We start from the raw sequence: 14,202 nt of genomic DNA, 5'->3' as shown, positions 1-14,202 counted from the left end.
CCACTGTGGAGCACATTTCCAGAATTGTCAAAATTGTCCCAAAAACTCATCAAGTGTCCATGTAAGAGAGAATGTATCGGCACCCGATGCAAGTGTTTAGGGTCCGGTTTGCCTTGCACGGACTTGTGTATGTGCGGGGGGGGGGGGGGGGGGGGTGTTAGGTCAATACAGTAATGAGTATAATGCTCTCTCTCCTTCTCTCTATCTCTCTCCCCCTTTTTCTCTCTCTCTCTCTCTCTCTCTCCGTCTCCCCCTCTCCCTCTTTTACCTACTAGCTACAACACGAAATAACCATCGGTTAGCTACCGTAAATGGTTACCAGTGTATTTAAAATTTTAGAACGCACATTGTATTATCGTGATTATTTCCTCGGATAAGTAATGCTATATAGGAAAAAATAAAAGTGCTAAAAACTCACTGTAATGATAAATTGCCAGAGTGGTTCTATAGCAGGTGTTATTTATACGGGTCTTAGCTACCTATATGCCGATTTTCAGGATTTCAACCCCAATGTGCACGGTTTTAGCCTAATTTTCCCTAATACAATGGATATGAAGAAACTATATATTTTTACGCAGCTATTTCCCCTGTTTAATATAGCTGTAATAGGTAAAATCTAAGGCTTTTAACCGATACGTTATGATTGATTGTCAGAGTGGCTCTATGGGTCTTAGCAACATATACGCAAAATTTCATGCTTTCAACCCGAATTTACACGGTTTTAGCCTAATTCCCCTACTAATGTATTCATTTGAAGTTTAAAAGAATGTGATATGAAACTGTCGTATTTGATAATGCTCATCATAACCTGTGATCATTCAGTTACTTTACCGCCTGGTCATACAACTACGTTTTGGTCTCACATATTCAATGTTTAAACTGTTAGTTTAATCTTATTCAGAATGATGATTCTGATGATTCTGATGATGATGATGATGATGATGATGATGATGATGATGATGATGGTGATGATGATGATGATGATGATGATGATGATGATGATGATGATGACGATGACGATGATAGCAATAATGATTATAATGATGATTATGATAATGTTGTTAATATTAGTAATAATAAAAATGTGTATAGCGCTTGCTAAAGGTATCGCCAATGTTTTAATGCCTATCTGTGATAAAAAAAAAGATCCTCTAAAACATCAATTCACGAAAAACACGAGGGTTTGAAGCTAAAACGTCTCAATCTAAAACCGACTGCATAACTAATAAGTCAAAAGTGAATAATTTAAACCTTAATTTAATCCGATGATATGTGTTGTGACATTTTTTGTCTTACCTTTTTCTAGCATCTATGTAAGGTATTGTTATTTCCACATATTTATGTCGTTAGCTGGAGAAAGATTTTGACTATGAAACGCTCCATTTTAAGCATTTTATTTTCTTCTTTTTTTTTAAAAAAAAGAAGCGGGTTTAGTCCTTTTCATTCAATATTATTTTTTATCATCATGCCAGAGCGATGTGTACCTATATGCAGTTCTGATAACCCACATTATCACGGGCTCATTGTTGTAATGGGACTACTCTCAAATCAACACAAAATGTTGTCCATTGCAACAATATTAGAACAGGCCCATAGTTGCGTTCTGTTATCAGATCTGCCAATATGCGCACCTAGTCTCAGAGAGAGACTTCTTGACCACGCATGAAGTATACTCGCGGTTAGTGCTATTACTAAAACCTAAAGTACGAATGAAACATCGTGCCGGCTGCAATCTTTGTTTCCACCCTATTTACATTTCACCTTCTATAATTTCCGGTCTGAAAATAATTTCTCGCATTATTTTAATTTAATATACTAGACATTGACGTAGAAAGGTTTTCATTACAAATTAACCCGAAAATAAATCAAATACATTGGAATTGTTCGCGATTAAACCAAATGATTATTATAGACACCGAATGGTTTCCTGCTACGGAGTACAAACAGAAATAGCTCGGAACCTCTCTGATCTCATTAATTAAATGTGTCAGCATGAGAATCTGTTTCTTGAGAAAGGAATGTACTTACCTCATTAGTACGGACACACACACACACGCAGGAACATGGACGGCTTGTTATTATTATACCACACTTGTATGCCGCATCTCAATACTTTACACTCGATCAATATTTTACCCAACGGTTCATGTTTCCTGCACTAGACCAGATTAATTAAAAAAACAAAAACTAGAACGTTTATTTAGCGCAATATCCACTAAAAGTGCTCACCGCGTTTTGCAGAGGGTCCCTTGCTAACACCAACACTTAACACGGAGGTCAAGACAAACAGGTCGTACAGGGTAGCCATTGATTTTTAATTTTCAATGAAAGTTGTGCAGCACAATTCACAAAACGTGAAAGTTTTCACTCATAAACTGGCAAGACAGGTCAGTACCATAATCATCTTTAGTACTTGCCTATCACTCGAAGCAATCAGCCCTACAGTTTGTGAGTGTTATCACAATATTTTGACTCAGTTCGACACATTACAATTACAACACCATTCATATAATTTTTCCAATCGCCTGAGTGGCGTTCATTTCGTTCCATCTGTACTATCGGCCAACCTGAATGGCGCTACTGCTTTACAATAATAAAAGCCATTGCCAACAAGTAATTGATTAGGTAATTTGATCCTACTGTAACCAACCATCTACTCTTCTCATCACACAGTCAATGTGTGAAGGTATAATAATAATATTGGTGGCGGGATGTTAGTAATGGAATTATGTCAGTATGTTAGTCTATCAACAACCGGGCGCCTTGGTAATTTGCCGATTAATTATTTATACCAGCGAATCACAGCCTGATAATGACTATTTACATTTGTAAAGACCATCGCTTCTTGTGAGTACTAAACTAACTAAATTATGATGATGTTTATGATGTAAAAACTTGAGAAAAGTTTTGAGTGAATGCTATTGTTACCAAATTCAGACCCTTGATTATTGAGTCTATACGTTTAAGCCAGGCGGATATAACGCACCACACACAAAACTATGTGGAGACTGAAACGTTTTTAGTCTGATTGATTGATAGAATTTAGTGAGAACTAATCATTAAAATGGCTATCTAAAACAAAAAGAAACAGTTGAGTGACGTCAACTTCGTTCCTTTTCTACATAAACGGTACTGATGTATCTCAGTACTGTGGTTAATGAGAGCGATCTATAGATAGTTCGAAGATGACGTCACTCAGGCCTTTGTTATTGTTCTTGCCATCCGTGTTTGTGAGTTGTTCTCACTAAACTGTATTAACCAGACTATAAAAGTTCATTGTTACACAGAGTTTGTGTGTTGGTCCGTTATACTTCCGGATGGCAATGTTGTGAACTCCTTGGCCAAGCGCATTCTATCTATATTCATTTTTTCGTCCAACCGAGTCATCGATCACATGATTTGTTGCTGTACAACGATTGGAGTTTTCTCAATTTATCAAATCATGTTGCTTTGTTTATGAAAGTTGTAAAAATACCCATGAGTCATACTGAGCAAAATGACCACTTGTAACGTTGGTTATTCTTTAACTGTGAACACTTTTCACTATGCGAGTCATTTTGAGCACACTTTGTAATGTGGCCAATGACCTCGAGCACATGGAAATGTAATATAGATCGTGCCCATTGTGTTATGTATAATTTTTGTTTACTGAAATAATGCAAGCCTGTCAAAACATTGTTTTTATGTGAGGTGTCCTCACGATAGTGTTTACTATGATTGTGGACACAACTGAAGGACACTGACCAAAAAATGACGTCAAAAGACCAGTCTTTGGCCACAAAAGAAAACAAATCGTGAGTTGTATTCAATAGTACAACCAATGGGTCCACTTGTTTCCATGAGAACTATTAACGACAACTCACTAGGCGGTGCAAAAACCAAATAATGACGTCAAAAGACCAGTCCTTTTGGGTCTCAGTGCGTGGCCTTCGTAAAGTTATGGCCTGATACTGACCAAAAAATGACGTCAAAATGCCAGTCTTTTGCTACAAAAGAAAACAAATAGTGAGTTGAATTCAATAGTTCAACCAATGAAATGTCTTGTTTCCACGAGCTCTACTAACGACAACTCACTAATGACGTCAAACTGCCAGTCCTTTTGGATTTCAGTATCAGGCTATAACATAACGATGGCTACGCTCAGTGTCAGTTTATAACTTAACGATGGCTACGGTGATATAAATTTCATTCTCCCTATAGATAGTTCGAAGATGACGTCACTCAGGCCTTTGTTATTGTTTTTGCCATCCGCGTTTGTGAGTTGTTCTCACTAAACTGTATTAACCAGACTATAAAAGTTCATGGTTACACAGAGTTTGTGTGTTGGTCCGTTATACTTCCGGATGGCAATGTTGTGAACTCCTTGGCCAAGCGCATTCTATCTACAGATCATCCCCATTGTTATGTTTGATGTTTCTCAAACTGAACACATTTCACTATGTGGGTCATTTTGAGCACACTCTGCAATTTGACCAATGACAAGGGCACATGGAAAGGTTCTTTAGATTATACCCATTATACAGTTGGCTCTATGTTACGATTGAAAAACAGTCTGATATCAAGAGTACTGACGCCTTCTTCTAAACGAGAATCTTGATTTCAATCCCTTGCTAAGGCGCCTAACGGTAAGCCTATTTGCGATATCTTTTCTGATGGGATGTCGCCCAGGTCTTTGTTATTATTTGTTTCGCCAGCCATTTTTCTGGGTAGTTCCCACTGACTTGTAATAATATCCTTCAACAGTCGTAACGTCACTTCCCTCGTAATGACGCATGGTAACTTAGTAACTGGCTCTAAACTATCGGAACAATGGCGGACGCCCTTATGAAATATTTCTCCGGCGAGCATAAAAGCGTATCCAGAGGAAAAAAAAACCCATTATAAATCTGATCATATTTTGACTTTTACACATTCTGATCACAAGACATATGAAAAGTTCTAGCCAGCATGAAGAATAAAAAGTACCGATTTTCTTTGTTTAGAACCACGATGGCCGCCGTTGCTGGGCGACGTGACATCAGACTATTGAATCCAATTAGACTAAACGTGTAAGCTTACTCATAGTCGTGTGTCTGTTGGTACGTTATATCCGGCTGGCGGATGTTGTAAGTAATTAAGCTACGCGCATAACATCAATAACGAGTACCTTGTCGCTAATAGCTTTGTCTCTGTTACTGTTGGCCCATTGAGCACATTAGGTGATATTGCGCTATATAAATGATTAATTTGCACAGCTAAATTTTCAATTGCTGACTTTCCCACATTTCTCCTCGTCATATAAATATTGAGCTTATAAATTCAAATGCCCCTATAGTATCGAAAGACATTTGTTTGGGGTATACGAAAAATGTTATACAAGTAGCGGATGTTTGTGTTGATCTTCATGGTAAATTATAGCGAAGAAATTAATATTGCATAGCGCCTAGAGAATGGTTATTGACAATTTGATAAGCCAATATAAATTCTCATCAATTTAGTTTAGCATCATCATTGCTATATGCATCATAGTGGGAATGTTTCTTACGTCAGAATGGGTACCGATTCATCGACATTTATTGATATGAGGATATCAGATGACAGTGAGGCAGCGAGTCCGATACGTATATCATTATGTTTATCAATATCTATTATGTACAGTGACAGGTGGTTGACACGAGTTGAATGGCTGATCAATCAGGACGTGACCACCAATAATTGACCAATATAACGTGGTCAAGTAATCTTGATAACTCGTCTTGATAACCTGTAATTGAACACTCAACATTCATACTTTGATTGATACGAACGACATTATCAAGCTTTATACAAAGCACTATAATATTAGCCCTATCAAGCGCCAGAAAAATTGAATCAGAAGGCCGGAGTGCTCGTTTATTTGTTGTGAACAGAAATGAATATATACCAACTTCGAAAAATACCAAAATACCAAACACGGAACGTTTCTGACTCAAAGCTCTACTTCAGCCAATAACAAAAACAATAAAAACATGAATCCATAACTTAAAATGCTGACCGACGGCAGATAAGTATTTGTCTCTGCCTGTATTTTAAGTAATATATTGATGTTTTTATTTGCGGCTATGTGGTCTAGTGGTATGACATTCGCTTTCGGATCTGAAGGCCCTGGATTCGAGCCTCCCTCGGCGCATAGTTGAGTCCTTGGAAAAGGCTCTTTATTCACATTCTCTCGCCGTACTCAGGTGTAAAATGAGTACCCGGCCTTTAACAGCGTTGTCTCTGTCCGAATTTTTTAAAATATCGCCCAAGAGGCATCATGTCACGCCCAACATGGAAAATGTGGTCCGTGAACTGAAACTGACTGATGATCTAGATCCTATCAACTACCCAGGGAGGCAGAATTGAAAGAAAGTTGTTTTAAAAAAATAGAAGACAAAGATCTCAAATAAATGTGTGTGTGAAACAGTGCCAGACAAGCAAGAAAGAAAAATACAAGAAAAAAAAACATCCCAAAAATACAGATTGCCTCTGCTGGGGATCTAATTTGTCACTTTGATGTTTTCAGAAACAAATGGAAGGGAATATGCACATTTGGCTTGCGTTTAGGTAAAGTTCTTATAACATCCACCAACCGAATATAATGTGCCAATACACAAAACTATGTGTGACCTTGACCGTTCTGAGTGGTATAATTTAGTGAGAATTCATCATTCAAATGGCTGTCTAAAACAACAACACCAAATATCAATTGATTAAAATGTCCCCCCCCCCACCTTGGCAAAAACTTTCAAACCTGGGACATCTGGCCAACTTTTAATTTTTCTGAGTACGGCAGTTTATTGACCAATGATACACGGACGTGATAATGTATCGTCCTCCATCTATCTGTGTTTTTAAGTAACGTATTTATGTTTTAATTGTTTATTGTTGTTGGCCGAGGAAGGATTTTATTCTGGGTGGAGCTCCTGACCTCCCATAGTGGGCACTTACTGTGTCTTCTATCCCCTTGTATCTGTTTTCCAATATGCTTTCTGTTTTTGTCATGGGATGAGATTACTTGGTTTTGTCCTGGCCCTTGTCGGATACTCTGGTTGGGAGGGAAACAGACAAATCATCTCTGTTATGTATTGTATTATTTTTAGTTTTACACACACACAAACACACACACACACACACACACACACACACATATATATATATATATATATATATATATATATAATTATGATTTGTAAACATTTGAGTGTGTTCCTCTTGGTCGGGACCTGTGCTTGAGTCAAGATGAGACTTTTAGGTGACCTCAAATTAAGTACATGGTGTTGCTCTTGGAATCTACATATGTTTCCTATTTGAACCAGTTCCCATTTGACTTCCTTTTTCTTGGGGGGCTTTAATTGTAATTCTAGAATTTTTTACCATCCCCATTTTCTTCCTTTTTACTGGCGCTTATATGACCTAAATGTATTGCAAGCGCCGTAAAACCATTCAAAACAAACAAAACAAGAAGGGTTTGAGCCCGAAACGTTCCGTGTTTGGTATTTTGTTATTTGTTGAAGCTGTTATATTTATTTTCGTTTATTACCTCTTATACACGTCACACGTTACTCTGAGTATTGACAGTCAATATTCATGTTGTTTCACAAAGAGAGTGAAGCGGCACTGCGCTAATTTAGGTCGATGCGCTAAATAGGAATAGCACGGTATAGTTCTGAAAATGACAACTCTTATCAGCCTGGCGCTACAACACGAATTGTGTGCATACTTGTCCCATGGTTTCCCCCAAAATTAACCGGACGCACAATTTACATCTTTCATTGAGCTGAAGGCACCTCTGGCTCGAAACAATGTCAGGAAAATTGGATTATTATCTATCGGCGTTGATATGTTTGGCCGGTCTATTTCTATTCCCCGAATTTGATCAGTTCATTCAGAGAGATTGTAGCCTGCAGACAGTCAATAAATGCCATTTCATTTGCCACATTGTTAAAGTCATTGTTGTTGCTGCCCTTATCATTGCTGTCATCGTCGTCGTTACCACCACCACCATCCTCCTCCTCTTCCTCCTCCTCCTACTCCTCCTCCTCCTCCTCATCATCATCATCGTCGTCGTCTCGTCGTCGTCGTCATCATCATCTTCGTCGTCTTCGTCATCACCATCATCATCATCTTCGTCGTCTTGGTCATCATCATTATCATCATCATCATCATCATCATCATCATCATCATCATCATCATCATCATCATCATCATCATCATTACCACCACCACTAACACCCCAACCAACCACTACCACCCACCGTCACCATCACAATCTCGTTAATATCGTTTGTTCTTTTTTTCAGTGTTCCATATCATTACTTCAATGGAATTTCGTTAATGAATTGACAACACGAGCCTTCTATCGAACATCTACAGCAGGTACGCTTAGAGAGAGAGAGAGAGAGAGAGAGAGAGAGAGAGAGAGAGAGAGAGAGAGAAGAGAATCTTAATATTATATCGTGCTTGCATTTTAAATTCGATATAAAGCAATGTTTTTGTTGAGTTTGCTTTGGGATGCTTCCCTCATGTTGTATGGCTGCTGTAAACATTGTTGTTTGCATATCTTTAAAGGAGGAAGAAAATGTTCATTTTAAATATTATGTACATTTCAGGTCACCGCGTGCTTTAGTAAGTTAGATTTACAGATGGGTTAAGCCCGCGCCTTGGGTTAGACACACAATCGCCTTGCGTCTTGGAAACAATTACTAAATATCCTAACTCATGGTTTTTGCTAAGTTAGAATAAATAAAGCAGTGAGAATGGCATTGACAATATGACGAAAACATTGGTAAACGTTATATCAATAGGCATAGTACATCATCCAGTTATTGGGATGAATGACTTATATTTGACTCATTTAACCAAAGTTCATAACGATGTAAACGACTTAGAAATAGTGCTGAAAGAATCAATTCCGGTACCTACTCTCCAGCATTTAAATTGCTTAATAATCGAAGGCATACGTAACAAAATGACCACCTATTTAATATGCAGATCAATATCTTACCTGTCCAAGCGTTATCGATTAATTAGTCACCAAATCAGTCCTTACCTTTAGTACGTTTGTCAGATATACGGCAAGTCAACTTCCGACTGATTTTCAATTTTGTACCGGTCAATGTTCGTCAACAACACAGCTGGTACGCTTCATATTAATTAGCGTGCCATTTCACAAAGATAAATTTAATTAGTTAACTGCCGCACTCTGAAAAAACTCGTATTTGATAATTTGATCAGAAAACTCGTCCTTCAAATATCGATCGATTTAAATGACCCTCTTCTTGGCAAAATTCTCAATCCTGACCGATCGATATTTGAAGGACGAGTTTTCTGGCCAAATTTTAAAATACAGATCTTTCCAGTGTACGGTGCTTAACTAGTTAATTGTACTGGGTGACCTTATATCCATACAATCGGTATTGTATTTATCCATTTACTTCTTTGTTTCTATTTCCTACGATTGTGAATATTGATTCAATCATAATAATTAATAAATAAGTTGGCGAAGCGTTCGAGTGGTTAAGGCATTGCTCTGTGATTCGGAAGGTCCCGGGTTCGAGCTCCGCTTCAGGCACTTTCGCTTTTTTCCTTGGGCAAGATTATTAACCCCCAATTTGCTTACTTGGACAACATGGGTAATTCCATCAGACATCCTGTATTCCTTCTAGGAATGCCTAGGCGATGGTATCTTATGATGCCGTGGCAGAAGATCGTAATTATTATTAATTAAGTCATAATCAATCGTATCTGAGAAAAACCAGCTGTTGTGTTCCGAGTACTATTTTTCCCTACAATAGTACATCCCATTCTTTAATGTTGTAGTCCTTCCATGCCTTCGTTTGATAAGTCTCAGATGCCCCAATCTCACTCAAGCGAATGTGGCTCAAACATGATGAAAGTAATGGGGAAATTTAGAAATATTGCAGAACTGTTCGACTTTGTTAACCATTATCCCTTTTCTGAGAGTAAAGTGGGTCCTACACGTAGATCTGACAACCCAAATGTTATAGGCTCATTGTTGTCATGGAAATTCTCTCAAACCAACATAAAATATTGACCATTACAACAATGTTAAATCAAGCTATTATTGCGTTCATTTGCCACACCTACAACTTCCGCGCAGTCTTACTCAAATTTAACTTAGACTCTATCCATTTATGAGCAATGAATTGATTTCACACAATTTATCTTTTTGGTGCCTCTATCAAACAAAAGACAAAGACCAGTACAGTTATATATTCTCATTAATCGTACCGTTCGAAAAAAAGGGATCTAGGTACACATTTCTAATCAGGTCTAAATATGTACAATGTCAGTTGATGATAACTGTATGTGAAAAGAAAAAAAAAAAGAAAAAAAAGAAAAAAAAGAAGAAAATAAACTAAACAAACTAAACAAAACACTGAACAATTTCTAGTAAAAAGGCGAGAAATTATATGATGATTTCAAATCCACAATTTCTCAAAATGACCTATCCGTACTTGATTGTTATATTTTTTTTTCATGGAGGGATCGATCTTTTTCTTCTTATTGCCCTGTCATAATCAGATGGAGTTAATGAGTAGCCTTGAGCACCCGAGATCCTTATCCTTTGGCGTTTAAGTGATTGATTTCATTAACATACTGTAAAGCAACATTACGGTAAATAAGTATTACTCTTGAAAGCCTCACTGTTAACATACTGGATGAAATCACTAATAAGCGCACTTAGAAAAATGTTATAGGTACCATTAACAACTGAGAAAGGAGGCTTCATTGAATTCACTGAATTGTCGTGTTCTATATTTTATGCGTGGACAATAATCTATTTTTCTTGTAAATCTCTCTCCAGTATCATTAATTGTCTTAGGAAAATCGAGGGCGTGTTCTGGTGGTCCAAAATCCCCTTCAAGAGGGAGAACTTGTGTCCCCTTGGACCGGTTTTTCATCCGCCCACAAATTACAGGTCTCTTCCTACTTTATAATGTCCAACCCATGTGGTTTTATGCTCTTGTTCCCTTTTATTTTGACTGTACATGCAGTCTTTTTGCTTTGAGGGACACAGTCGAATATACATATATCTAATGTCTTTGCGAAGTGATTGCAACAATTTGTGTTTGATAGGTGATAGATGTATTTCTTTCTTCATGACAATGAATTTAATTTAGCAGCTTTTTACCACCGTTTATAAAACGACCAACGCCTATTTTGCAATTGTAACAGGATACAAACAAATCATATTGGGAACCAGCCGACGTGATTTATTACTCTGATAGAAGAAATTGTTTTTAATGCCTTCTTGATCGTTCAAATTCTTATTGACCGAGAGTTATAAGATTTCTTTTTGACCGCAAAGATGTGAATGATCTAAATGCTATGAAAATGTATACATTGATTGGTATCGGTTTTAAATCATTTATCATTACATATTCTTATCAAATACAGTTAAAGAATATACCTACTCCAATTAGCTTTTAACACATATTATATGATTGATAAGACCGCTTCAAATGCAATCTTTTCGTGGACTTCTTTAAAACAAAATCGTAGTGAATCATGAAAGCAGTGTTGAAACAAAAACTTTTGAATCTTTTTGTATTTTTTCAAACACTTTGCTATTTAAAGGTAAAAGTTTCCATGATTTTACTCGTACTTGTAAGATTTAAATTGTCTGAGCAAGGATTTGATAAAGTTAGTCAACTGTTGTGCAATTTTTAGTCGTTACGGACACATTAAATGGAATGTCACTCAAGCTCGAACGACGGAAACACTACCTGGTATATTAAATACAGGTAGCAAGACATCTACTCATGGACAAATTAATGTCTTGTTGCATCATAACCAGAGAGATCCATGCAATTAATTCGTCCAACTATAACCTTTTGGAGATTAATGACTACAGAGTTCTGCGTAACTGAAAGAATAATAAATAACGGTTCTTGGCATCGGACTGTTTTAATTATATTACTATTCCTGTCCTTTTAATTGAAAAAGGTTTCCATGTTCACTACTTCTTCTTCTCATTCTCTTCCTCCTCCTCATCCTCCTCCTCGTCCTCCTCATCATCCTCCTCCTCCTCCTCCTCCTCCTTCTTCTTCTTCTTCTTCTTCTTCTTCTTCTTCTTCTTCTTCTTCTTCTTCTTCTTCTTCTCCTCCTACACCTCCATCATCATCATCATCATCATCATCATCATCATCATCATCATCATCATCATCATCATCATCACCATCATCATCATCATCATCATCATCATCATCATCATCATCATCGTCATCATCATCATCATCATCATCATCATCATCATCAGATTATCATCTGCCACTTCTTCTTCTTCTTCTTCTTCTTCTTCTTCTTCTTCTTCTTCTTCTTCTTCTTTTTCTTCTTCTTCTTCTTCTTCTTCTTCTTCTTCTTCTTCTTCTTCTTCTTCTTCTTTTTCTTCTTCATTTTCTCTTATGCGCATGGACAAAATAATATAGAAAATACATGTTGTTTGTTTAAAATTTGCAAATTGATTTTATTTTTGTTTAAATATCCAAAGAAAACTACACATTGCCATTGACAATGAATACAATAATATTCCATTAAACGTTACATGCATTACGACACGAGAGGCAGGTTTCATGACCGTCGGAAATGAAAAGATCGAAATAAGCAAAACCAGCTTAAGAGCGCAAATATGGTCATATCTTAATCCTGTAGTTCACAAATTGCTTGGCTATCGAAACCAATCGCTTTATATGGTGATTCAAATTTGGGGAAGAATGACAATATACAAAATATAGTTTTTCCCGGTCAAATGTCAACATAGCAAACTTTAAAATCCACATTACAAATTCAAATGTCAGTGTTACGTCACACAAGTGCCTTAGCAAGTCCCGATGTCCGAATACAAAGCTCATGTCAATGAATGCAACTTCAAATTTCAACATGAAACTTCAAATATGAATTCTTAAAGAAATGGAATGGAAGAAGACAAACCTCCCAATATAGCAGAGCAAGAAAGAAAAACAAACAAACAAACAAACAAATCGACATGTTCATAAAAAAAATGGGAAGAAGTGTGACAATAGAAAAAATATAGTTTTTCCTGGTCAAATGTCACGTTGCAAACTTTAAAATCTACATTGCAAATTCAAATGTCATTGCTACGTCACACAAGTGCTTAATAGGCCAACAAAAAATAATGACGAAAAAAGTTTGAAATGATAATATAGAGTCTACAATTTCTTTAAGAAAATGGGGAAAAAAATAGACACCCAACTAGGTCAATACAATAGCCACACAAGATTTTGAGGTGATAAGATATCATGAATTCTTTATTTTCAACAATACGATTACACTAGTATGTCGTCCTGAAAGAAGCAGGCAGGCATGAAGGTTTGCATACGTCAAAAGCATGCTTCCAATTTGACTGACGTCAAACGGTCTCTTGCTCAGCCAATTGTGTCAGAACTGCCATCCTCTCTTGGTACGGCATACTGTGGAGTTGATGACGAATGTCTTCCAATCTCATCTTGAGTTTCGGTTTTCATTGGCAGCAGCTTCTAATGGCGTTACACTACTATATTATGACGATCGTCAAGATGAATGCATTCCATCAACCATGTAGCGTAATGTAAGCGGTGATGTTTAGTTGCATCAGAATTTATTTCTGCCTGTGAGCCTTCAAGTTTTTTTTATCGGTATCAACTGTCCATCAAGGCATTTTCCTAGCGTTTGTCCTCTTGGACTCATCAGGTAGTCTTGTAAGCAATTCCTGATTGATTTGATTTAGCATAAAGGAGGGGTGTTCTTTAGTGATGTCGGTTATGATTTGTTTCATCAAATCGTTAACTTTGTTGTATCGTTTGCCTCCAGGGATAATGTCAGAGTACCATCATTATTCTTCCCACGTTTTATGATTTTGTATGCAACATTTCTTTTTATGTCAAGCAAACGAGCAAGCTCTGTATTATAATCGACAGCTCTTTGAAATGCGTCATACAAGCTTGTTTTTGTCTTCGAGCGACAGCTTGGTGCAGTTATTCATTATTAAATATCTCAATGGCAATAATCTTTGTTAAACAAATTGTGTTGATAGTAGGTACCAAACTTTTACATGAATTCCAAGGACAAATAATACAAGCAATTAATACGATCAAGAAAGATAAGGAGAACAATTATGTGACTTGCATTTGGCTATATTTAGCACTCTTTAGTTACCTAGCGAACTCTTCTTTTTGTTTG

The 14,202-nt window shown here is 36.9% G+C and overlaps 1 protein-coding gene across 3 annotated transcripts in view; it reads left to right on the top strand.

Annotated features, from left to right (window-relative positions):
• LOC144965286 (calcitonin gene-related peptide type 1 receptor-like) overlaps positions 1-14,202 on the top strand; it is a 262,580-nt gene that overhangs the window by 39,993 nt on the left and 208,385 nt on the right. For all 3 annotated transcript variants that reach the window (XM_078900471.1, XM_078900473.1, XM_078900477.1), the window contains exon 2: positions 8,301-8,376. The gene's annotated coding sequence lies outside the window, so the exon portion shown is untranslated. The remainder of the gene's footprint in view (positions 1-8,300; positions 8,377-14,202) is intronic.

The sequence above is a fragment of the Berghia stephanieae genome, chromosome 2 (genome assembly GCF_034508935.2).
Source record: "Berghia stephanieae isolate SIO BIC M18660-M18661 chromosome 2, UCSD_Bste_1.3, whole genome shotgun sequence".
Lineage (NCBI taxonomy): Eukaryota > Metazoa > Mollusca > Gastropoda > Nudibranchia > Aeolidiidae > Berghia > Berghia stephanieae.
Note: the sequence above shows the minus strand (reverse complement) of the source record. Positions and strands in the feature narration are given on the sequence as shown.